Source organism: Pieris rapae, chromosome 18, assembly GCF_905147795.1.
Source record: "Pieris rapae chromosome 18, ilPieRapa1.1, whole genome shotgun sequence".
In the NCBI taxonomy this organism is placed as follows: Eukaryota; Metazoa; Arthropoda; class Insecta; order Lepidoptera; family Pieridae; genus Pieris; species Pieris rapae.
Window position 1 is genome coordinate 8,042,932 of NC_059526.1, and position 26,361 is coordinate 8,069,292.

General features: G+C 30.5%; 1 long non-coding RNA gene across 1 annotated transcript; it reads left to right on the forward strand.

The window, feature by feature from the left end:
* Window positions 1–1,251: 1,251 nt before the first annotated feature.
* LOC123689979 lies at window positions 1,252–26,361 on the forward strand. Its single transcript, XR_006750824.1, has 6 exons — window positions 1,252–1,338; window positions 12,659–12,711; window positions 17,319–17,358; window positions 18,334–18,353; window positions 23,734–23,779; window positions 26,333–26,361. It is a non-coding gene; the product is annotated as an uncharacterized LOC123689979 (long non-coding RNA).

The following is a 26,361-nucleotide window of genomic DNA, read 5'->3' on the forward strand; positions in this document are numbered from 1 at the left end:
TGTTGGCTGTCTTACAACTTAATTACTAATGAAAACATTCATAAATTTTATAACAATAATATATATTAATGTGTATCTATATGTGTGTGTAAAATTTGTTAAGTCATATTTTCTTGTACATTTAATGCATACTTGTTGTCGTTTAGACTTATATGAGTAAATAATAATATGTAACCTAAAGTCCAGATTTAGTGCTAAATACATAAGATACGTCATAATTCACGCTAAAGATTTCTGAATTCTTTGACACTGAGAAAAGATAGTATTGCCAGCTCTTACGATAAAATCACCATTAAGAACACCACAGTACAAGCTATCCACTATCCAGGAATTGCTCCAAATAGCAACATTAGGGATGAACATTTCCCGAATTCGGTATTCCTGATGGCTTTCCTTCCGCACACAAATTACTATGTCCACATGAGATTGCCCGAAACACATTGTGACACCCCTATTTAATACAATTAAACTATTATAATTCGTATATCTTTGGTTTAAGGTTGATTATTCAATGCCGAAATTGAATTCCATACTCAAATGAAAACGGTATGGTATTGTATGAATATGGTATGTTTGTGAAAAATTTATCTTACGTACGGAAATTAATAGATTTTATGAACGTAATCCAAAAACATTATGTTGATTGATAATATAAATTTTTATCTAGAATCTTAATTATATTTAGGTGTATACAAAATTTAGCTTTTAAGTGTCGACTACTTTGGCTGAGGAGTTTTGAGCACATGGGCCAAGATCGTAAAGGCAACAGAGCAGGCCTAACGGTCGGAGACCACTTCGCCAAGACATTGTTTGGTTCGCAAAGCCGGCGGAGTGAGTCAGTGAGTAAGTTTTTTAAGTGTAACGAATCTTAAATTTTTCGCCATTGAGGCTGGCTCGTTCATTATATCCCGGGTTTAACTCTCGGTGTTCTGTTTTGGCCAGATACAAAAGGTAAAAAAACGAAAACTTAGAAAAAAATAAAAATGTTAACTATAGCTTATTTGGGTGTCGGATTTTTGTGACGTCATATTTCCCTAATGCGCCAAAAGAAGTACAACTTCAAAAACAAAATAATTGATAATTGCGCAAAAGTATGTACCCCGTTGAGGTTTTATTAATATATAGTTAACAAATGACAAAATTTTCAATTACAGACACCTTATATTTTTCTACCATGCCTCAATGAATATGTTTGCAACGAGTGATATCTGGGGAAATTCGCTCAGTGTGATCCTGAACGCGATAGGGGGCGGTAGTGTTCGTGACTGCTCTGAAACTTCCCGCGTGTGTTCGAAATTTAAACTTGTGGGACTGATATGTGACTGTTGGATTTATGAGGTTTGTTTTATTTAAAAAAAATATCACCGTATATTTTATTTAGATGTTTTTCTGAACATAATAAAAACTTTGCGAATACCAAAGCTTTCATAATTGTTTACGATATATAAATTTACTCACTTTTTATTCTTGTGTTTCTAAATAATTCTAAAAAAGTAACATAATTTTTTTATTTATTATACTTTTATAGAATTTAATAATATAATGTATTATAATATAATAAATTTAATAATAATAAATTTTTACTAGTGTTACTTTATATACGACTATTCAATTTTCAGACTTTTTTACGAAAATTAATTCGCAATTAGTTTTAATGACTTAAATAAAAACTTTTTATAGAGGTTACTATTGGGTCTGTGGCGACTATCACTATTAATTTATTTAATACATTCATAATAAAAAATATAGTGTTTGTATAAAAAACAAAGAAAAAGCTTTTATAAACGTAAACTACAAAATCGTATTGCTTGCTCAATTTCATCCTACGTGACTGCTACGCCATATCTACGCGGTATCTACGCTTGCAGCTACGTGGTGGATTTATATGTATAAATTAGACAATGCCTTGCATATAATTTTTGCCTAACTTTTAATTAAATTTACCGGTGTTTTCGATTATAATATATACATTTTAAGGAGTAGAAATATCTATCAAAAATAGTTTTTACACTAAAACTATAATGTGTGTTAAATATGATATCTTAAATACCTTCATTTGTTTTTATTTATGATGGTTATTTGTATTAAGCAGTGCTGGCCTGGAACTCTCGTATCTGGGTATGTCAGACCCCGGCATCAATGTTCTTTCTGTCTATTTGCGCATCTAACCCTCGATAGTACAGCGAAGGAAAACATAGTGAGAAAACGGGCATGCCATTGAACCAAGAACCAACTTGGCTATTATAAGAGATATAGAAAAAGGTACACTAATCTGAGCCCCAGAAATAAAATGTTGTAGCGCGACTAGGATTATTATTATTATTAATCTGTATCAGACCCTCAAAGTTTACAGATTTTTTAACTGTGTATAGGTGGTTTTGGCGTCGATCGAAGTTGAGCGTGTAATATGTTCGCTTTGCTATTTACAGAAAATGTTTTTACATTTATGTAAAACCGTGTGTACATTATTATATAAATACATGGACTTAAGTATGTAAGAGTAATAACAGATTTATACATTTTTATTATTGTTGACGTCTAAATGTTAAAATCAAGTGTTCTGCGATCTCATCTCCAAATGTTTTTGCGTTAGTACTGATGGTGAATCTTTCCTTATAAATTTAACATATATACTCATCAAAAAAAGCAAAACAGCAATATAATGACGACACATGTCGTCATTTTATATTATTTCTACTTCTGCAAGTGAATATAGAAGAATACTACAGCTAAGAATATGGTTATACTTTTAATAATACAATTAAGTAAGAATAAAATACGTGTACACATTATTTACATAGGTAGATATTAATTTTTTGTTAGATTTATTTTTCCTTTCATTTTTATAACATTCTCCTCCTTTTCCAAAGGTTTTCATCCGACTATTATTTTTTTTATTTAAAATTATGTTATAACAATTTTAAAAACGAAATGCATCTTATATAAGTCTCATCAATTATTTAACGGTTATGATCAAACAACCAACCATGGTTGTTTGAATTCATAAAAATCATAACTGAACACGGCATTCATTAGTCAAGATAATGAAATAAATCCTAACCAAGCGTTAAATAATTGCAGCGTTGGATTAAAATTTTCAAACATCACTTAATTATATCCGCTAGTAATGAGATCAACATTTGTAATTGGATTTCAGTAAATAACGCATCTCCAATTAGTTATTTTAGTGTTAATATTTAAAATAGTTACCAAATTTTAAAATTGGTATACAATTTGTTCTGGATTTAAATTTTTGTGTTTTGAATTAGCACTGTGTGTTTTTGTTTAGTTAAAACAATTTCCTGTATTTTAATAATTTCATCAGATGAATACCGAACATTGTGTAGTTATTTCCCTTTTTATGCTATTTTACCAATATTAAGTACTCAAAAAGTTTTTTGTTTTGTTATTTAAATGTTGCATATGTAAGGATCAATTTCCGGTGAAAAATAATAATTACGAGAAGATCACGATGTGCATTTATCTGCCTCCAAACTCCAATTGAAGCTTATAATTATAAATAATAATTAATATTCCGCTACATTGGGTTTCGGAAAAGATAAATTGTTTATTTAATTACATATGAAATAAAAATACATAAGACCCTTGTTAAGCGATCTCATCCAGGTAATAAATTTACTAAACAATCTGAGTAAGTGCAAAAGAAATTTATTGCTTTTGTTAGGAGCACACACTTTTTGGTCCCCAATCTACAAGAAATACGTTGAAGCAATAGAGAACATTAAAACATTAATAATAATAATAATAATATATTTATTTTATTTCTCACAAAAACAAAAACATATACAATAATTGTCATTCTTCTTTGGAGCACTGCTATTGCTTAAGTGAGACTGATGCCTGTTAAAGGTTGTGCACCTGTGTTACAGGTCATCAGGCATTTTTCTTAGTTATGAGGTTTTCCGGAAGTATAGCTCTCTAGATTCCTGCATGTACTTTGGTATTGAATTCCTGGAATGTTAACGTTAACAATACGACCCGATATTTTTAAAATTATCGCTTTAACTGTTTCACACACCTTCTTCATGCAATACAAGATAAACCCAACTATATCAAATTCCTCGTTTCTAAGACAAACTATTTACGTATCTCAGTCAAGAAATATATATTCATTCATATTTTTTCATTAAATATAATATATTCATTGTAATTAATTATAAATTCGTAAATACAGAGCACACAAAAACTTAAATGGTCGGAAATGCGCTTCTCTGTGAAGATTTATGCAAGTTAACGCCTCTCGCCCTGCTTCTATGAAAAATACTAATTATTAGAAAAAAATATTGTTATCGCTGCAGTCAATTGTTTTATATATAACGAGGTTAATAAATAACAAATGCAATTCAAATTAAAGCTATCCGATGTACAGAGTTGAACAAGGCATTATCTAGTTTTTTAGAAAAACAATTCAATAGAATTGTTCCGCTGAATCATTAAAAATATGTTACTATTGTGATTTCGTTTGAATGTACGTTGAATTACTGTTGTGTACTTCAAAAAAGGTTACATTGATCTGTATGTGATATTGATGTTATGTAAGTATCGCGATCTATTTAGGCTTCCAATGCTGTTGCTTTCATAAGTCCATAAACTTGGAAACTCAAAGTCATATCAAATTATTAAAACGCGTATATATTCTTCTAGCTTCAGTAGTTATTGAGATATTATTAAGCGTTTATTGCTGACACCCAGTATAATACTAACACTTATTTAAGTTGCATAAAAAAACTTAATACCAATACAAAAATAAATAAAAATAACACAAACAGCGTGTCCTGTGACACGTAGGCCTCTTCCAGCTGCTTCCATTCTCTTCTGATGTTAGCTTTTCTTGTACAAACTGTGCCTCCTATTCTTATTATATCCTCTGCCTATCTCTTGATTTGCTTACCCCTCTTTCTTTTTACATCGCATGGTTGCCATTCTGTAATTATATTTGTCCTATTAACCTGCTATCTTTCGTCATGTGCCCACTTCCGTGCCATTTAAATGGCCTTATTTTCTTTATAATGTCCTTTACTATGGTTGCTGATCTTTTCTCTTCTGCTCTTTTTCAATGTCTCAGTGTTATACCCATGTTATTAAGATATGGTTGAACGCAATTCTAAAGTATTTGTCGGTCCTGCTACATAGAATACGGAATATTAAACCCATAACTTGTGGGTAAAATACATTTGCATATAATGAATGCCCCCTCTTTAGCGTATGTCACTTGGTTACTTTTAAATAAACTTTTCTTCTTGGAAAACTATTGAAACTCGATATATTTTTTAATAAGAGTTCGCGCTTTTAAAACTTTGTCAATGGAAAATTGAAGAAAACTTTTGCTATAGTTACAGTTTATTGCAAAAAGTTTTTATCCATAATAAGTGAAGATATCTAAAGCGAGTTTTATACATAATAAGATTGTTGTACGTATAAGTTTTAAGAATACATTATTCTTAAACAAAGCCTATATTAATTTGCGAAATATTAAAACAATCCTAGTTTGGTTGTTTTATAGAAGTTCAAATATATGTTAAATGAAAGTCTTTGTTTGAAGCTGGGTGTCAACTAGCTTAAATCGTTTGAGAATAATTACTGGGGTGCGACGTTAGATTAAAAAAACTAATTTGACTCCTTGAAAGATTCATATATCTAAGTAACACTTACGTTTCCTTTAGCTGAAATAATATTAAGCTAGTCTTAAATATTACATTAAAAGCGAATTATTTTAAAACCTCGAAGCCAGTTGTTATGTTTATAAATTCACGGCAAGAGATGGCGTTATCTAAAATACAATAATGTAATACAATAAAAGTAATAATATAATATAAAATATAATAGTTATTATAGTTTTACACTCACCGATTGAGTGGCCAATTCAATAGTACTTACTAATTAACAAGATTACTAAGATATATATCTTGAGCAGTGTTGGTCTAGTAGCTGTAGCGAATACTGGTCCTCTTAAGTGTCCGTTAGGTGAGGGGTACCGGGTTCGATTTCCGGCTGGAGCACAAATTTATTTATTTAAATTTAAGCTTATTTTATGCATTTGGGAAGCGGTACCGGGCAAGTACCTTTAATGAAAACTCTCAAAGCTCTACGCCCTTGACTTGCGAACTGGTTGTAAATGTAAATTTACAATTAATTTAATTTCTCTTGACGTTCATATGTGTACATGTTATATATGAATAAAGATATTTTGATTTGATTTGAAAAGATCACCAAGATAAAATAAATGATTACCAAACACATACAGAATTTTTAGATTTTTTTTTTGACATAAATTACTTGTAATAATTCAATGAGAATGTCTAGAGTTCGCTTTAAATATTATTCAATTTTCATTTTAAAATCGTCCAAAAGTGACTGGACTTAAACCCTTATTAGAACACTTAAACGGTCGCAACTTTTCAAAGGCTGAAAAATATTATACAAACTTCTAAGTATTGAACTTTCGTCCGGAAACATTTGAAGCTTTTCGCAAGCTTTGAAGTTTTTTATATTTTACGAGGAAAATAATTTTAAACATGTTGTATAATTGCTTTACGTTGTAAGAGCCAACTAAAAACTATATATAAAATATACTTAATTTTACCTCGGATCCTTTCTGACAAATTTTAAATATGAATTTTTATTTGTATTTATTTATGAATATATTATTTTTATTAAGTGATTATTTTACCACCTTCCGTTTGCGATACTGATATCTTGTAATTCCCATTAGCGAAATCGATTGGGATTCCGATATAAATAGTAAATTTTGGTAATAATAATATAATATTGACACTTCTCCCTCAAAAGCCGGCAACGCACTCAATAAAATAGGTGACCATAGGCTAGAGCTATAGGTTTCTGGGATCCTAAAAAATAAATTACAGGTATCACAATCGCAATTCGTTACAGAGAACGGTAATAAATAATAAAAAAATATAAACTTATCTTTGCTATAGAAAAGCACTAGAATACTATAGATTTGATGTTAAACTTTTACAGAATTGTTTTTGGCGCGTGGTAGGCATAAATTTTCCTCTGAACCTAACATTTCCCCATTTTATTATTTACAATTATGCACTCTATATACACATATAATATACTATGTATACTGATATATATAATAAGTATAAAATATAATTGTAGTTAATTCTAATATACCTAATAACTAACCTTTAAATTTAATAATTAAAATACTATATTATTAAAAGGAGTCCCTTTAGGCAAGGTTCCGTAGATGCTGCCAGCTCTTCGTTCTCCTGTGGTGTCGACTAACCTTATTGATATTTACCTAAAAAGCCTTATATCACTAGGACCCCACGGGCCAAGGGTCTCGATACCGAATGGGACAAAATCATATTCAGAGCCTAGACCCCTGTATACTAATTTTATACGAAAACCTTTTCATTACTTCATTGTTAGGCAGTTTATTATTTCTACAGTCGTCCTAATTGTTAAAACTTCTAAACCCCATTTGAAACCCACAACATTCTCTTATTACTACTTAAAAGTCCGAACAAAATAAACAATATGCTATATTAATCTAAAATAAACAAAAAAGACCCGTTGTTAAAAGTCCCAAACTTTACCACTGTAGAAACTCTAATTAGCAAAGTTGGTACCACAGTACCGACTCAACACGTGTTCAACTTACTTTGTCCATGAGTACATTTTTTGTTGACTTTTTGGTATACATCTATTTTTAAACTTCTAAAAGGGCCTCATTCTCTGGTCAACTACTCCCATATCAATCCTGGATAGTTAGATTCGATTAGTTTTAAATAATAAAGGTAGGGCAGGGAATAAAAGATAAGTACGGATGGTGATTGTCGTGTATTGGACGACGTTTTCTTGTGAAATTATATTTTATTTTGAATGTTAGGAATTCTATTTAATTGTATTAGGGTTTTTGGAGTTTATGTATTTCTTTTAAGTTTGGGAAACGCTCTCAAATGACGGGTGCCATTCTTAAGTTAAATGGAAAACAATTTATTTATAAAGGGTGAAATTTTCCACATAAAAAAACGGTTGTCTGTAAAGTCCGTTTACTGAAGATAGATGATCTAAATTATTATAATACAAAATGACTTATCACAAAGGAGAACAGCGGTTATAAAGTCCATTGCTGGCCAAATAGGTACTACTTACTGATAATTAACTAAAAGTATATGATTGATATTTCGATAACAAATTAACTGTAAATATTGATATTATCGTATATTATGAATATATCGTTAAATATGTTTATTATTGTATAAACAAATTAAATTCATTAATGCTTAAAAAGCTGTAAAAATGAATATACTTTTTCGGTCTCCTACATTTTGTATGGATGTATCGTCATCGTTAGTTCGGTCGAAAAGTTGTCCTCAAAAACCAAACTTTGCTTTTAGCTGTGTCGAGCTGTACTAATTAATGAACTTTGTTACATCACTGGCCATGTGGTTCATATCTTCTTTTTTAGTTCACCTGAGTGGCCTTACGCAATAGCAAAACATAATGTTAAAGATACAATATTCATAATAATAATAATAATAGCCTTTATTTCCAAAAAAACTTTAAAATTTAGGGATGATAAAACGTCATTCAGTTAAGTTTTGGTTTGTCCACAGTTGGACATAGGCCTCCTCCTTCCGGTTCCACTCGCGTCTGTCGCAGGCCAGGCGCGGCCAGGTAACATTTCTGATTTGGTAGGTTTATTTTTTAGTTCAGTTCTTTCATTTATCATATCTCTTATTTTTTTCAGTTATAATATAGTTATTTCTTTGTAATATGCATAGTATTGTTTAATTATTTCTTAGTTTCCATGAAGTTTCAAGGATGTAAGTAAGGATGTGGTTAAAAAGGTGTCGAGACATTGAAAGGGGATATATGTGGCGGCGTCGATGTGTCAGGTTGTCTCTCTCGGGCGAAAATATGGCAAGGGGCACCCCCTGGCTGGTCATGCGTCATACTCGTGAATCGGTGCTACTAATGGTGACTGGTCGTACTTGAATTCATGTATGCGATGATGTCTTAACGTATTTCGACTATGTATTTGCGTGTTGTTCCCACGAGAATGTAAGTGTGTGCTCCTATCTCACCATGCCTCCAGAAAAATCTGTGTTTTTTAATATATATATGAAACATGGTGTAATGGTTGGAGCTCCTTACAAACGTTGTGTAAAACCAAAAACGTTTCAATTAAAACGAGTATTCGGAGAGTTTATTGACAGTTCTTCTTTTCCGTTCTACGTCCATTTGATTTGAGAACGGGCAGAAAATGTAAATTTAGAAGGATTTCATATATATATTTTTCTTCATAAATGTACATGTTACCTATATAAATAAATGTGTTTGAATTTGAATTTAGAACAGGGCTTGTACAATGCCCAGTTGCAATATCAAAAATAATTGTGAAAAAAGGCTGCATAGACTTTTCAAGGCAAATGCTTCTTTATTTGTTAGAGAAAGCACTGTCTACTTCTTTTTAGATACAGATGCCTGATATAAAACTGTAGTACAACACTTTGCTCCATTGATTTAGTAATTTTATTAATCTTTTTCCCACCTTATCTGAAAGTAGCTGATAGTATACAATGATAATTTCATACAGAACCAAAACTTTTTTGAAAATATTCTCCTTTATACAACCAGGATAACCTTGAATTTTAATAGTATAAGATTAGTTTATTTTTTTATAGCAATGCAAATAAACAAAGAAACAATGAAAGATTTCCACTTAATATTATATTAATCATTTATAATAATTCCATATAATATAAGTAAAGTTCGTTTGATGATAGCGATTGTGATATAATAATAATATTAGAAACAAAGGATGTACTAAATTAGCCTATTAAATTTAATAGCTAATTCTAATTAATTAAACAAGGAAACCCTCACATATATCAAGAGGAAATGCTTTCATACAAATGACACGTGGAATGAGCGCGAATTTAACAACACCTCATTTGCTTAACCGTTTTGGAATTTGAAGCATATATAACATACATCTGGTAGAATTTATATGTAATTCTGGAGCATTTATTCAAAATAATTAAAGGATAACGTATTAGGAAATCTTGTTCTGTGAGTAGCCAGTATGATGTGTATACAAGAAACAATGTACTTGTATACACATCAGTTATTAACTGATTCTTAATTTAAATTTACACAGTTCGGAATTCAGTTCACTCTGAACGGACGACGAGAACTAACATGAAACTCCATTAGTAATATTAGACTAACTAAAAAGAACATGCTATTTCTTCAATACAAAGTGTGCTGCAATATTGCAAGCTACTCGATTATGAGGAAGCTGCATAGATCTGGGGCTGCGCCTTAAGTTCTCTTGACATGTATAATATATTTTCTATTTATAAATTAGGTTTACGATATTTCTTCAAACATATATCTGGGCGGATGCACTTCATCATCTTAACATCAGACTAGGGTAAAAAACCGCCTTCAAGGTTTGTTAGTATATAGGCGTCGTGACTACATTAAAACAGATCTTTTATATTATATTGATGTTTAAACAACTTTATTTCTTATTGCAAAAATGATTGATGAGAAACTTAATATGTATATACGAACGAGATACACTTCGCCATTAGCCGTCGTATGGAATAAAATATTATCGAATTACCAACATTATTATTATTATTATTATTATTCACTGAGGAACAGTATGTTATACTGATCGTCAGTGAATAAACCTTGCTCAACAATCTCACAAAAATACTTCCTTAAAGTCCAGGTAATTCTGGAATTAATTTTCAGACCCAGACGTAAAAGAGCTGTAAAAATGAGGATTTCAAAAAGGACACGGCATCAAAGCAGTGATGTGAAGAGGGGCTTAGCGTTTAAGTACCACTCAAAGTCTTATTTTTATGTTTGTTTACTTTACAGCTTAAGATTCCCGCATCGAGACCCTTTGAGGGATTAAAGATTAATTCGAGATGAATAGAATAGAAATAGATCCTCAAAAGCTTTTTCATAGATTAATTATACACGCTTTTTTATAATACTGGGTAATGCCTGTGCGTGTTTGTTCGCTTGGAAATCGGATAAATTCTTCGGATAGACTTCATTGATTTAATTTTTAGTTTTATATTAAAGGCATCCGATCCGGAAGATCCTATTAACCATAATAAAACCAGTTTTCTGAATTGAGACGGCTTCTGATGCACAAATATCGAGTATCATCACAGCTTACCAAACTTACATTTCTATATGTATGTTCGAGTATGATATATCGAATAATTTTACTAAATAATGAAATTAAGTCCTAAAAATGTGAAATCAAATGTTAGGCGCTGTGGCTGAATTAACGTTTGGGCTTTCTTTCTATTAGTCTATTTTTAAATAATTGTTTATTCATGGCCTAATTACGGAAAAACTAGTTTTTAACCTCAGCCGTAGATTTTTTGATGGCAGTTAAAATAAGAAACGATTTAATCTTAGTTTAAAACAGCTTAACATAAACATAGCTGTAGCTGCTCTTCGTCCAACCTTAAAAGCGTCGCTCAACCAGTCTTAGTCAGGCCCACTAGCTAAGCTGAATAATAAAACTTCATTAGCACGTTTCAGGCGGCATTGATGATGTCATTGTATTCTCCGAATTTCTAAACGTCTAATTAAACGTATTAATAAAACATAAATAATGTAATATTAACGGCGAGTTTTTACTGTTATTATATCACAATAAGTTTTATTTTTACTTGTAATAATAGGTTATGAATAAGCAAATAATTGAGTAATTACACAAAAGTGAAATAACGTTGTCACACTTGAAATACAATTAATGTTGTTTTCAAATCTCTATTTTTTTAATTTTCTGATACTGATCAGTGTTATCTAGGTATTCTTAAATAATTAAGTATAAAATAATATAAGTTACCGCACTCTTATTACCTTTATACATCTCTTCAGCCAATGTCGATATATTTCTAAACTATCTAACTTTTTTACACCAACACAAATATCCTTTTTTCATCTTTTTCTTTGTGTGTTTTGTGCTCTCTGTATGTTACATTGTTACACATCATTAACTTATTACAATTTTACTTAGCTTTCATATTTTACTGTCTAATATATAAATTGTTTTAAAGTAAATCAAGTAAGTAGTAAATTCCCTCAGGTGTAATTGTCATACGCCATTTTCTCGCAATGTTTTTGTTTATTGTACGAGCAAGCGTTAATTGCACGCAGAGAAATAAATATTTAATAAGTGTACAACCGTTGTTCGAACGCATGACCTTAGGGTTGAAAAGCGTACGCCTAATCACTAGGCCAATACTGCTCAAGCAACCTATACAGTATTCACTAAGTCTGTGGTGATATAAATTGAACTTATAATTCAATCCCGCGATCTACCTTTAAGCACAGACATGAATTTTCCTTCTGTAAGGAAAAAGTACTCATGTATATCGAGATAGATTCTGGATATACTGACTAAAATCTACTAAAATATATAAAGAAAATTAAAAACGTCATATGTCAATGAAATCTAAATTTAACCGAAGATAAGCTCTGTCTTACATTTTCAAATGTATTTAAAGCAGCTTTATTATTTCTAACTAGCTATTACCATCATTTGTCATTTAAAAAAAACTAAAGTGTTGTAAGTAACGAACCTTAAATTTATACATTTACCCTTATCTCCTTGTTTCAGAAGTATGGCGGGTCGAGCACTCGTTTTATTGGCGATATCAATATTAAATACCGGTGAGTAAATAGCCTTCTTTTGCATATTCCATGAGCGCTCGCTTCTTTGAGATAAAAATGTTAAAACATTCAAAAAGTATGAAATTTTATTTCAGGTGAGAAATTTAGCCTTCAAAGCGTGAAAGCTTACTTTTAAGTGCTTATGTTCATGGAATGTTAGCTATTATTTATTTCATATAACTTTTTATGACATATCAACTAGGTTTGTTTACTAATTCTATAAGTTGTCCAGTATATTGTTATAACTTAAAAAAACAGCGGTACGCCAGAATTTGGTTTTGTTTATACTTACTTCGAATTTTAGATTTAAGGGTGCGTCTACATCAGGCGAAGGCGCGCGAATTGCGCGCACTGAGTTCCCGCGCTTACAGTTCCGTTTATGGCGCGGGCGGAAGGAAGACGCCAGCACCTACCGCCGCCCACACGCTGATCGCGTACGCCGCTAAGGTTGCGCACAAACTGCACAGGAGTGGCGCACGACGAAAAATGCAAGCGCACAGATCAGAGAGAGAACTTAATCGCGAGCTGCACATTCGTGGCATATTCGCCAGATGTGGACGCACCCTTAGGCTTGGTTTCCTCACAATGTGTTCCTTCACCGTACGAGCGAATATCTATATATATATATATAGTTAGATTATGTTATTCAACGTTTTGCATACAGCCATCCTTAATGACGTCACTGCGAAGTTTTAATTATGCCACCAAATTAATTACGGATAAAGTCCGGACGCCAATTTGCGTTTCACTGACGTTTGAATTGTAGGAAACCAATATTTAAATGTGAGAAATTAAACGTAAAATTTAAATTGTGTTTACTACCTGAAAAAATTATATATCATATCCAAATTGCTGTTTGTGGCTTAACTAACTGCAAGGTTTCAATTCTGGGTACAATACAACAAACTTGTACAATAAAAAATAAATAAATTAGTGGCACTACAACCTCTTTAGGTTGGCCTCAGATTTATGAACCTGTTTCATGATCATTTTTAAATCTAATAGGCGAGTAGGTGATCAGCCTATAGTGCCTTACCCACGCCGTCGACTTTTTGGGTCTAAGACATGTCGGTTTCCTCACGATGTTTTCCTTCACCGTTTGAGCAAACCTATCTACGACCTAAGGTATGAGAGTCGCACCCTGAAGCCACTAGGCCAACACTGCTCTTGTAGGTATACAAATTACTTTCAATTTTACGAAATTTATATATTAAAAATAATCCTTGTTTCCTGAACAGATTAGAAATAAGTAAATGTATTTTTAACTTAATTAGTACATGTACATTGTGAACAAAATATATTTATGCTCAGAGCTTACGCCGCCAGTATTTGTTTTCTTTTTTCTGACTAAATAACGCCTCCCGAAATAAGACACCCACGCAAACAAATAGACCACTGCTCTAACACTAATACACATTGACATAGTAATAAAAGTAATTCTAACAATGTCAAATCTCTTATTTTTTTGACGTTCATAAGTGTACATTATGTTACCTATATGAGTAAATTATTTTTGACTTTGAATGTATTATTCTCATAAAAAATTTTCATTACTTTAAAATAAAATGTCAGCTATAAGCTATGAACTACATTATTATTTATTTATACTTATCTTATACAAAAACAGCCTTTATATATATATAAAGCATATATAAATATATCACATATCGCTAATAAGTGATTTCTGCCAGGCAAGAAATTAATTGAATTCATCAAAAATCTACCCACATTATTTTAGAGCCTATACAAAGTAAGAGATTGTACTGTACTGGCAGTATATCTAAGAAAATTAACAAAGAAAAATCAAATTTTTATATCGAATAAAACATGGAACAGATAACCAAACATTCTTTTGATTAGTAAAGCAGTAAAAAATAGACGTGGACTCATTAAAATTTATATAGCCCGATGCTTTTTCGAGTGTTGTGGAACAAAGCTAAGTATTTTAGCGTTTGTATAATGATAATTATAAAATACAAGGCACAAATTATATTAAAACCTTTGTTTATCAAGAAGAGGTTTATTTAGAGTGTAGATAATACAAATTATTATATTAATGTATACTACCTGTACTAACTTATGGATATCAAACTTAGGCGCCCACTAAAAAGGGAAGAATAGGAAGAAAAGAATAGACAAAATAAAGAATGCAGCTTCAAGAAAATTACCAAGGTAACCGATGTTACGATAAAAATAAATGAACTAAATTGGAATTGGGCGAGTAATATGGATAACCAGAAAAAAGTAACTAAATTGTTTTCCAAGAAGAGGGAGATAACTTAGAAGGTGGAATAACCAAATTAATGAAACAGCAGATGTACATGGCAGGCACATTGCAGAGAGGAATGGCCGAATTTGAAGAAGGCATTTTCCATAAAGGGGCACACCAAAAAGAAGATTAACATATAAACGTGTTCCTTATTTTTTTATAGAACAGGGGGCAAACGGGCAGGATGCTCACCTGATGTTAAGTGATACCGCCGCCCATTGTCACTCTCAATGCCAGAGGGCTCGCGAGTGCGTTCCCGGCCTTTAATAATTTATTAAAATTAAAAGTCTATTATTATTAGTATACAAAAGAAAATAAACAAAAATTACTTTCTTGAATTGGATCTTTTTATCACACTTTGTAGCAGTAACTTGCAATTCAAAGGCGAACTTCTTTCTTATTATTAAGATTAAACAATATGATATTTGATGTCTTACACATTTTGGGTTCCTGGTTTGGGTGGCCAATATATAATAATTCAGGATTGTCCGGAGCACTCTATAGCCACTATACCAATACTGCTCGATAAGTACATAAGAAAACGAAATTTTACTCGTACGAAGTAGTATAATACTCGAAAAAATCTATCGGTGCATTCCCTTTATATTTAAAATTATGAAACTTCTTTCTGACATATAATGTTGTGAACCTAATAATAATCACAGTACGAGAAACTAAAGTTAAATTAAATCATTTATTGTATTTTTAAAGTTACAGAGGCATTTTCATTGCAAATTGTTGAATTTTACGTGACATTGTTTAATCGCGAGATAAAATTCGATAGGTCAAGCGAAATCCAGAATGTTGTATTTTAAAAGGATTTTAAATGAAAAATGAGATGGGAAATTAACAAAAAACCCAGCACAGAGAGAATACCAAAGCAAAGAGATTGAAAAAATGCCTTTTTAGACATGAAGTTCGTGCCAATTTTTTCGTTCATTAAATTTCTACATTCCGTTAGGGTTCAGGTACATTCTTATATCTGGTGAATTATTTTTCCGTGGTATGAATTGGCTTATGTTTAAGAATAATTAGTATATGTGTATATTGTATATATACACACTTAACCAGACCAATATAATACAGATTATATTTCACAATACATGCTATTTGAATTTGGAATGGGAATTTTATGTGACTGTTGGCAACTTTAATAAATATAATGAAAAATATACAGAGCCGGTGTTTATTTTTTAGAGAAATAACATTTTTTTCGGGAGCTTAGTGAGGTACTGCATATTACTACCCGAGGGATTCGATTTCGTACCTATTTATTGTTCGGATGCCAAGCAAAACAGAGAAAATCTATAATATTTTTTCTAAACTTAGTGTTTGTCTGATTATGACATTATTTCACATATTTTATTTCAAATAATGTATTTACATGAATAAAATTACAACTTATATCACTAAAATAAAATAAACAATTACTGAAATTATGTTAATACATAGTATTAGTTATTTAACATACCATCACTGTATTTTCCCCCCTTATCCCAATAGTGGTTTAAAAGATATGCATAAAAAAATCATAAGGCCGTTTTGGAGGAGTACAGGAGCGAACATTGTGACATGAGAATTTTTTTTATTAAATTTAACTCTGCCAATTGTACACATCTGCGATTAAAAAAGTTCTATACTTAATAACAATGAATCTTGTTGAGATATATAGCGATCGCCTTTTGTTTTACATGATAATAAAAATTCTGTGGTTGACGTATTCAGTGAGTTTTTTAATACAAAGCATTATTAACAATATTTATAATACTGGTTTAGTATTAATGACTCGGCCCTTTGTGTAATTGTACGATTTTTCATGTTTGAAAAAATTCTATTCCAAATTTAAAAAATCGTATATCAACACTGTCAAATGCATGTTTGAGCCGAAATATGGCCGGTGTAGAGGTTCATGCATTTTAATGAGACCATCTGCTATGGCTCAGCTTTTTCCTATTCCATTTTGATTTGGTATTTTTAAAAAGAATTTGAAGTAACGGTGAAATATTGAAGTATTTCTTATAACTAAAATTAAAATCTAAAAATTATTATTTACATTTCGAATTATAGATGCGAATGTAAAATTAATTGAAGAAAAGCATTATTGGCATCAATACTTTTTCATGATCATAATACTTCTTATTAGAAACACACAACACGAGGTTCGGGTTAAAGAAGTTACTATGCCAGGAAAAGAAGAAGTTACTATACAAGCAAGTTATTGGAATTAAAAAATAAAAAATTTATCACTTTATTATGAGAGGGGTTTATTAAAAACATTTTCTAAAGAAATAATAATAATCATTATTATTTTATATTTATGGATTTTTTTTATTTTCAGATGCACTAACTACGGAGAAATTCACAAATGTACTCCATACGTAAGTATATTGATTCTATTTAAATATAAAGTATAAGTAATTAATTTATCTAATGTATAATTCAATTTAAATAATTCAGTGATGGTAATGTCACACAGAAATATTAATAAAGAACTAACTTATTTTACTTAGTAATATGTTAATGAAGCATTATGAGCACTATGAGAAATCTATACACCAACACATACATGATAGATCCATTGAGACAGCTGTACAAAACAGGAAAAACTGTTGATAGAAAAGTGGTATTTCTGACCTACAGATAAGGATCATAATAGCTTGATTTTTTTATCGTTTTAATGGTATAATGAAGAACAATGGGTATGTGTGAAATGCTTTTCTTTCTGAATAGAGTTTTATAATTAAGAATGAAAGCATTTGTAAGCACATATGGATGGGTTTTCCTGTTTTATATCCTCATTTCAGGTTTTGTTTACCAGTTTTGAAAGAAATTTCGACTATAATCAACGTGCATTGGGTTATATTTCATTCATAAATTCGATCCTTATAATTAAACCCTTTGAATTAAAGGGTTTTTAATATTAAAAATCTAGTAAAAATAGTGCGTCGTCACTATTTTCTTGCCTGACCAAACTGAACGGTAATGCCATAGATGCGCATGTTTTTGATTAAATTCAATCTACTACTCTAACAGATTCAGGCTAACACAATATATTCTGTCTCACACTAAAGCCTACCGGCTGCACTGGCCGCGTTTACGCTACGTTACCGATATCGTCAGAGAAATGTGAGACACAGTATGCATTCTGTCCCGCTCTAAAGCATTTTGGCCGCACCTATTACGTAATCGTATGTTCGGTTTATTTTCGTTACGGAATTGCTTGATTCGGTCGCCGCGCACAATGCTCGCGAAAAAATCTATGCAATATCTTAAAATATAACTAAAATATATACAAGATAATAAAAGTACATGTCCGTTTTTACATTACTTATAATATATTTTTATTGTTTCAGGTATCAATGTTGCTCGGAAGGTATGTCACAACATTTAATTGTTTGGCAGAAATTGATTTAAAAAGTTTTATTTTAATATATATTTTTTATAAAATAAGGAAAACTTTTCATAAATATTCAGTCAAGTTATTTTTACATAAAACAGTGGTAAAGTAATAGCTGGAAATCAAAACTTTTATGTATTAAGTAAATATGAATGTTTGATAATATGTATATTATTATTTTTATGAAAATAAAACATTTTTCGGATCCGAGTGGTTGGCATATAGCACGTTGGATGCCGAATACTCGGATCCAAGAGCTATGGATGGCAATGATTTGAAAAAACTGAAAAAAAAAAATAAACGGGACGCTCGCACGTGTCAGGCACAGCAAGTAGGCAAAAGAAAATATATTCTATAAAATAGTATTTCCAGCACTCTAAATTATATTTAAAATGATAAACAAAGATCTACAATCTTAAAATTTTATTAGTAAGGGCTGAAAGTGCTGATCCTTCGTCTCTATAAATACAGTAATAATAATTAAAGTATATCCTATGTTTCGTTCTCGACAAAATAAATACACTTTAATGCCGCAGAAGGTTCATATCTTTAATATCAAATATTAAACTATCCCCTCAAGTAAAGTTTGATGCGTAAGAATAAAAATAAAATTGCAATGCTTCACAATTAAATGTTATTATTCATCAAAGTCAAGCTAAAATTCCAAATTGAATATTAAATGTGAGAAAAACGAAAAGAATTTTCATTAGTCATGTTGAATATTAAACGGCAAATCTTTGGGATAACTTTGATTGCGTAAATTGAACGTTTCGTTGAGATAAAATTTTATGAAATTCTTTGAGACTGTTAGAGTGTGAATATAACTTCAATATTGCGTTTAAGATGACTTATTAGACTGGGTTTGGCTTTTGTAGCGTATCTTAATTTCGCATTTAAATCAGTGACTGAATTGTATATGCTGCATATTAAATTTATCTTTAGAAATATGTTATCATTGAGCTTATAATATCGTTATCATTTATTTTAATTTGCACTCATATGATTTTTTTTAAGGATTGCATTTGAAACCATCTCTTTTGGTTTCTTCTATATAAGGTCTATTACATTAATAATATGAGACAAATACACGTATTTAAAATAATAATTAAAAAACAAATAATGTATAAAATACCAAAACCTGGAATCTAACTTCGGGCGACATTTGCTAACACAAACTAATCTGTGCCGTAAAATCAAAACTATTGCCTTTCATTCTAATTTCAAATTTCCAGTGATTTGATTGGCTAGCCCCAATACACTAGCTAATCTTTGAGCAGGCATAACGATAAATTATGCCTACGTTGTCTGTTGGCTGCCGGATTGCGAACATAATCCCTTAGTATCTCTAATTGGTTGCTTTGCGTGCGTTTTAATGAATACAAATATCTTTGTTAGCCAAGACCCTCGTATTTTAAGATGTCGCAGAGTAAACTATGTATACATTTCTTATCTTATCTTAGCGAAATATTTTAAATGCGTTAGTATTAACGGGCGTTAGTTTTTCATTTCTACTATAAATGCATTTCCCACTGTCTTTTAGCTTAGATGTTATAGACGAAACAGCGGGTTTTAGTGCAATTATCAATAGACAAAATTGTTTGTATAATAGCAAAAATATTGAATTTCTTTCAAAACTTAAAAGAATCTCCAATGGAGCGTTGAATTCAAACAGAAAATTGTTTTGAAATGAAAATTGATTTTTAAAAAATATTTTCTCTCCGATTGCAGTTGGAGAAAAGTGGATAAACATCAATTTAACGTCAGTTGTTAGTTATTCCGTTGAAGTCATTTCAAATATAAATTAGTTATAAAAGAAAGACTGTGGTACAAATGATTTATAAGATTTAACTTTAAGTTTTAATTTATGTATGTATTAATGAAACAATCGACAACTCCGTAACACAAGGATATAAAATATGACCACAATTGCATCTACAATATAGTTGTGTTTGTAAAGTTAGTTTTTTAAAGATTAAATTAAGACCATTGGCTATGCTCTTATATTTGTAAAAATACATACAGTGCTAAGTGAATACCATTATAAAATATAAAATATTATTGGTACCATATAGGTATATTTATATCATTTTATGTTTTAATTTTATTTTTATTAACTTTTAATTCTATGAAGGTATCGTATTGTTATATTTAGATTTTAATAAACGATATACATATTAAATACATAATATACATACTATCGCAATTGTGTTCTCAGTCTGCGAAAATAATATAAAGATGTCAATAGTGTCAGAGACAGCAGTCAGTAAGTGGAACGTCTTTGTTTATCTGATCTATGCAACAGACTGGGGTTCTGGCCATTGGTGTCGTAAACAATGTAGCCGTCGCACATATCCCATAGGTACAAAGAAACCGAGTTCTTGGAGAACACTTGGGTTGGGAATCACCCTCTCGAAAGTCTTTAAGTATAAAAAGCCATGTGAGTAAATCAGACACGAAGACAGTTTGTCTATAATAAGTAAAACATATTTTATGCATTCATTTAATCGCTTCCTTCCGTCTCTTAAACCTACTAATACATAATTCACATTCCCGTTCTAATGTATTAGACTCGCTCGCTAAATATTTATGAAACACTCACAATCTACTAATGATCCATTCCAAAGTAATTGGGGATCAGACATACACTTTATTGGAGTAATTTGATTATGATACATCCTAAATAAAGGTTTTCATATTTACGAGTTGAATCGGATTTATACACTTATATGATGCACATACAAAAGTAAATAAGCTAAAGTATAAAAATATAATCAATGCTTTCTAGTGAATTTCAGATTTGGTACTTTATATACATACACACCATCACGTCATACCCACACTTTTACATCATCAGACAACATAACTAATTTAAGCTAAGTTAAATAAATTAAATCACAATTAGTCAAATGTATTAAATATTTTTTGTTTGTTTGTTCCCTTTTTTAAATCTTTTTATTGTTAAATATATCATGCATTCCATATTTGGCTATATTCTCAGTGTATTTGTATGTCATTATGTATAATTTATGTTAGCTGTAGGAGTACTAAATAAATAAATAAATATGTATCTGGGTTGGAATACCTATGATCCATTAATAGGGGATGTGGCAGACACATTTCTGAGTCTACCGCATTGATTTTATCAGCCTGGAGCCAGCAAGAACATTACATTCACAATTATTTTAACATTTACGATACTTTTTAATTATATTAGAACATAAGAAAGCTAGCAAGGGATGAATTTAAACAAGCAACAATCGAAATAAATATAATAAATAAATATTTTTATCAATGTTAGTAATTAAGTTGTAAGAGCGATATTTCATATTCACTGTATCATTAACAGTTGCAAATAAGTCAGCCGTATTATATTTTCTATTAAGGAGACACTATGTTCTTGTGTACTTCTTCTTAACTGTTTCGCACTTAACACTAACGTGTCCTCACCTTAATTATCTAATTCGCATGGTTTTGTCCTTTTCAATCTTTCCAAAAGGTGTCATGAATATGAACAGCCTGACATTCACTTGAGCCTTTGTTCGTGATCTATAGCAATCTTTTTTATTATTGTGGGACGTATTCTTCAGTAAATTATCATTAGACATAATAATAATAACACTTTATGGAGATGAATAATGAGAGCGGTCTAACTGCTGATAGCATTGTCTTAAAAAATAAGTTTATTATGAAATAGAAGGTACAGGTATCACTTACTTCACGTCGTTAATTTTGTATCGGTAGACATCCCTACTCATCGACAGAATGTGCTGGCCGAGAGAAAAGCGGTGTAAACTACTCTCGGTACTCTTTTAAAATATCATATCATCATAGAAAATGACTAAATTGATAGATAGAAGAAACTAGAAGGAGAAAAAGAAAACTGAACGACGCATGACGTATGAGACAGCCATCGCTTTGCTCAATCATATTTGAAGGAATTATACGTCATCTTTCTCATAAAATTATCTTTATTATCGACCATTATATACAGTATGCAATTTTTTTTGTAGATGAAGGATGTATTGTTAAATGCAAGCCAATCATCGAATGTCATAACTCGTTTTAAATGTTAAAAAAAATAATATCTATATTGCTGTTTAAAAACACATTATAAAATACAATGCCTAATTTTATTTATTTAATTTTAAAAGCTTCCTAAAATAAAAATACACAACATAACGATTCCTAAGAGTTACTGTAAAAACACACAGAACGAAATCTTAAGATTAAACGTACGATCAGAGATAGAGAGTTGACAGCGGTTTTTGTCCTAAAAACTGAGTTATTTATTAAAATTCCTACAAAGCTACGTTAATAAAAGTAGCATTTTCCTGACAGCGGCTCAGCTAGATGTATGAAGTTAGTTCGAGATGTGACAGCCTTTGTGTACAAACACAATAATGCGACCCACGAATAATAGTTTCTAGTGAATAGCCCTTAAATATTTCTCTGTTTTGTTAAAGAAATCTTTGTTCTTAATCTTTTTCATATACGGAAAAGCATTGTATAAGTCTGTACATTTGTAAATGCATATAAGTTATAGTTATAAAATACTTTAGCCCCCTCAGTGAAGTAAACTTAATCTTTGTATTTCATTAGAACAACCATCAGTCTCTTTTCAGCACATCGTAGACACAATTTGTCAAAAAGAGACGAAAGTGTACTTTACTTATGTATCAACTGTCTTTATTCGTTTCGAGCAAGGTTTTATAACAGTAAATTAGGGTTAGTGGGTTTAACGATGGACTAACAAAAAACTATAAATTATTTATGGCTTCTAAAAACTAAGAAACATATTTGTTATCTATAAAGGATATTAGCAAAGAACATCATCAGAAACGATATTATAATTAATATGTGAATAAAAAGATAAATATTCATTGCTAGCAAAACTGACTAAATTAAACTGACTAACTGACAAAAATAAATATGTCACCGCAAAATTGTAAGTACCGTTAGGTTCTAATCTATCTCGCGAGATTGAACTGTCGAAAGATTGTGAACCTCAACGTACTCCTTGCTTACTTAATTTAACGTATTTATTCGGTAGATTGTAATATATCGATGTGAAACCGTGAATGGATAGTTTACAACCTAACGTTCTTTACAATTTTACTGTACAGCTAAGCAAAGAATGTGTGTGTCATTGAACTCGATTTGAATTCTTTTGTATTTGGGAGCCCTGGATGGTTAAGATTCAGAAATCAGCCCGGCAGATGATGCTGCTATCGGTACTTTTATAATTTTTCCAATATCCTAATCGTTTGATATAACATACTGGACAACGTCTGTCGGGTCCGTTAGTGCATGTGTAAAGACTGCTTATAATATTTAAATATATTTTTTTTTATTACAGATACGCTGTTGGCAGATAATGATGGCGACACCAATCTTCAAAAAAGGTAAGATTTTATTAAAAGTGTATTTAATCAAATTGTAATATATTGATATATGGACCACTACAAAAATATTATATTAATTCGATTTAGATCTAAATTTTGTATACAATACCGTTAACTACGTACTATGTTTATTTATGCCACGCAAAATTATGTAAGAAAATCAGTACCATCATTTTACATGGATAAAATAGTATCGCTTCAAAGATGGTTATATATCCTCTATCCAAAGAAACATTTGGAACTCTTTATCCATTAATGCATTAAATTCATTTCAGATATCACTTGTACCTAATTTAAACAAACTATCAATCAATATCATATAGTATATGATATACTATAATAAATGCAAACGATGTTCCATGTAAAAGAAATATAGGTATGGTTATTTACATATTCTTGATATTGTAGCATTTATCATAACATCAACAACATAATAACACAAACAAATAATTTTGTAAATAGACTTATTAAAATCGTTTGACACAACAATCAACATCCTTCTGAACACACAAAAGAACACCTTAGTTGATCTCCTTGCCTTTTAAGACATTTAAATTGCGCTTAGAAAAAGCATACAACGTCTGTAATGAAGAAAAACTTCTCTCAACCACAAGTTTTCTAACACGTATACTATAACCTCTAAGTGTATCTTGGAGCAATATGGCTGAGTGCTCTTGCGGTTTATCGAGACATTGTGGCTTTGCGAACACATTTTTTAGAAAGCTTTTACCAAGATATCATTGAATTTGCACTTCGATATACTATTACAAATGTGTGGAGTATCAAAAGCATATATGGTATTGGCACCTTATAGAAGAACATGATATAATATATATATAACATGATTAAGATCTCAACTTGCCAGTGTGTTGAAAGAACCATCTTAAAGTTGAGAGAAAATGTTGACTTTCGTAACAAAATAAATTTTATGGATGCACTTGTACACGCTCTAAGGCTTAAATGGAAATGAGCCGGTCATATTGCTAGAGTGCGGGATAAAAGATGGTCTCTTGTATCACCAAAATGGACTGGATCTACTAGAAAGAGATGTATACGACAAAAGGGGCCATATAAATGCAAATAATAGAACACTAAAAAAATTTGAATAAGTTATAGAACTTATACTAATACTTATACGTGGGTAGCACTGAAAATGTTTAGAACTGGCCAGTTAGAAACTTTGCTAAAGAAAACTTTTTTGAATTTTAACTTTAGACCTCTTTGGTAACCTAATGTAGTATATTGCATTCAATTGTCATTTGTTGTTGTGAATTGGAGGCAAAGCTACAATGAAGCTATATTTTAATAAACTAAAGAAAATATAATGAAACCAAAATTTATTTTCGTACAATTAATTTACGAGACATAAAACTTTTATGACGCACCCTCTGTCCCATAAAGAAATATAATAAGCTTATTCCATATATTACGTAGGTTTAGTATGATAGTGTTTTATCAACTTAAGTTTAAATAGAAGAATGCACTTACTCAAATAAAACTTAAAGACGAAACTTTTTTGATTTAAACCTGATTGATATAAAGAAAAACACAACACAAATCTTACGTACAGTAAACGAAGAGTAAATCTATTTTATACTTTGATTAAATAAGGTCATAGAAACTAATAGTAGTAAAAACATTTCTACTGCTTAACCCATTTAGACATCTTTAAAATGACCCATTATTGCTATGCAAGTTCCTTTCAACCTAATCGTATTATGCCATTCAATAGTTAATGAAAAATGTATAGAAAATGTAATGAAAACACCCGTTTTGAAATGTTTCATTCATTTTCATAATGACATTCGTTGGCTTTGAAATGGGCATTTGAGTCTCATCTTATTTCTTTTCATAGTGTTTTTGAAAAGAGTTTCCTTCATTTCGGCATATGGAAGGACCTCATTTCATTAATTATTCAGTTCATACATACAGTTATATTTGTTTATGAAAACGTTTCGCATAAATAGTGCTATGTTTCTGAATGAAAATTTAAAATATGAAACTTCTACCTGCAACCTCGCTGATATAATAATAATACGTTTTTGAACTTGTGGTTAGGTATTAGGTCACTATTGCCATCAATGCCACATCTAGTAAAAAATCCAATCATTCTATCAATCTACCTTTTGCTTGGTTGACCGTACGAGTTAATTAAGTCTACCTACATTTATTAATGTACCTACATCTGTGCGCTCAAATAATTATTAATCTTAGTTTATATTGTTTCTCAGTAAGTGAATATGTATGCAATTCTTATGAGAAATAAAGTTATTCTTAAGCATAACCATAATTTTAGCTTCCGTGAAAATCCGTGTTTTAATTGGAATAAAACTATTTCTATCAAATTTGATATAAATATTAATAGTAAAAAATCTACAATAAACGTAGCTGATAAGAGAATTATTAATAAAGAACAATTAACTAAAATGTGACACGGTAGGTAGACAGATTTATGTTATACATACAGGTGTAAGATTATTCATTTTTATACTAAACCCAAATAAAAATAATTAATTATATTTAATAATAATATTTGCTTAATTTTACTTACAGGTCTGATGAATCATTCGCCTTTAAACGTG